Below are 2,500 nucleotides of genomic sequence, written 5' to 3' on the forward strand. Positions count from 1 at the left end.
TCGCGAAAGACTTACGATAGAGCCAAGTTATATTTTGAGGTGACGTTTTCGTCGACCGTCGCCGTCGTAGATCTTAAATTCCCTACTACTATTAGAGAACGGTTGTGACTTCCGCCCATGGCATACGCTGCGTTTAGCAATGAAGTCCCCAGAGTCCGCTTTTGCTTTGATCAGCACCAAAAACACGGACTCTGCCCACTTTCAAGGCAGGAAGTCCGCAAATCATGGACTTCCGGCTCATCTACGCACGCACAGAAATTTGAAGCAACTGTGGTTGTCAACGGTTACAAAAATGGACCTTCGCTACGACTGCGCATAAATTGGAAGTGGCCTGAGTCCGTGTTCTGGTGCTGACCGAAAGAAAAGCGGACTCAGGGGACGAGATTGGGCATTTAGCAACGACTCCACTTGAACTGTCCGTGCGCATTTTCAGACTTGGAATTTAGAGCTTGAACACGTCGTTGTACTTGCATAAATGATGACACAAGGAAGAAATGGTGTTGCATTTGAGAGAAAAGAGGAAACCGAAATACCCTCAGCAAAAGCTGTTTAGACGCGGGGGTCGGTTTTCTCAGAAGTTCCGGCTCGAAACGCTCGTAAAATTCGGACCTGCCTACTCTTCAATCAGCTTATATCTTGACATGTTTCCAGGAAAAGGAAAAAAAAAGCAGCGTTTCGTGGTACGTCGTCTTGCAACGACTTCAATTTGAATTAATTTACCGGTCTAGGTCTCAGTATTTTGGGAGTATTTTGAGGAAACCGTCAGTTTTTTTTAACTTGGAAACAGTAAGATGGAATTTCTTTACCGATTAGAGTGATAACCAGGCAAGCTCATTGTTAGTTTTTTTTTTTCAAAAAAAGAAAGTGTTCTGTGGTATACATTATAAGAAACGACGAGCTCAGGAGTTATTTACTGTCTTAGAAGGATGAAAGCTTTCCCTGTTGAATACTGAAGGCGGTGACAATCGAAAGCTTGTTGTTTATTATAATTTTTCACCAGAGAACGAACTTTTTTAAAACACTGAGTTGTCATAAACTTGGAAAAGGTAAAGCTGATGCTTTTTTCAAGATTCATATCTACCTTTTTCTTTACTTTTCCATCGGTGCAGTCTTTGGCTTTGCTTCATCTATTTTTTATCAAGTTGTCCAACAATTTTTCTTTGTTATCTCCGGTTCTCCATTCTGTTATAATAAACCAGAAGTTAGAACAATGTATGTCGCCATGTCCATAAACTGGACCGTCTCTCCAATACCCAACCTTGCTCAAGCTATTTTGTTTTGGCTTTCTTTTTTGTCCACAGAAGTGTACCGTACTTAAAAGATCTTCCACTGGATGATTTGACGACTAAACACGATGTCTGCATATTCCATTACTTCAGGTGACGCTTTTTTTTCGTTATCCTCAGTTTCTTTTTGAACAAGTAATGATTAGTCATTATGGCTGCGGTCACCGCAAATACAATTTCGATACATGAAAATTCAGTCCTAAACAATAGGCATTATCTCGGGGCTCTGGGGAAATCCTTATATTTATTCCCCAGAGCCTCGAGATGATGCCTATTATTTAGGACTGAATTTTAATATATCGAAATTGGTCTTTTCTACATTTTCAAGTTAGTAATTTGTTTTCCTCTGTTGTTTGTCAGGCGAGGTGTGGTAATAGTGAAAGAAAGCAAGACAAAATGGATCTACATCGTAAAAACGGTGCGTTTTTTAATTAAAATAGTTTCATGGTTATTTGAGGTCTTTCGGCATGTGTGCGAACTTTCTAGCAATAAAATTGGAGTGAGTGGTTATACTTTAAGTATGTTTGGAGAGAAAATTGACAATTAAGATCTTTCGATCACGAAATGACGATCACGAGTACAACTTTTCCGTACCGAGCATGCCGACATTTTTCGAAGTGCGCATGCTCAGAACGGAAAACTTGTACTGGTACTAGTATCGTCCTCCGATCTAAAGGTCACTAATTTATCACCGGGTGCTCACATCCTCTATAATAATAGGCAATAATCTCAATTTTGATGATTTGGCGTTGTTATCAGGACGAGAACGTAACAGAAATGTATGAAAATGTAATAAGAAAACGCTCGAGCGAGGTGGCAGAGCCTCTGTTTTCGTACATCAAACGTATTGCTCAGTTGTGGCATTCTCGTAACCATCGTTGTCGTGCTTACAGTTCCCTAATAATTTGGCATGCAAGCCACTTTTTGTCTTGATATAATTATCTCGTTATTGCAGACACTTTATGAATTTAGACAAAAAGAGCAAAAAAAAAAAAAAAAAAAACAAAAAACAAAACAAAAACAAAACAAAAAACAGCTCCGTGAATATTGGCCAGAATTGGTCTTACCTTCATCTAAATAACTTTCAAATTAATGCTGCATATTGAGTTGTACCGCAGCCCATTGCTGACCGGTACTGCAGACATTCTACACCCATTACTGACTTGTGTCGGAGAAATTCTCCAGCCTACTATTGATCGGTACTGCAGACACTC

Source organism: Montipora foliosa, chromosome 4, assembly GCF_036669935.1.
Source record: "Montipora foliosa isolate CH-2021 chromosome 4, ASM3666993v2, whole genome shotgun sequence".
NCBI lineage: Eukaryota > Metazoa > Cnidaria > Anthozoa > Scleractinia > Acroporidae > Montipora > Montipora foliosa.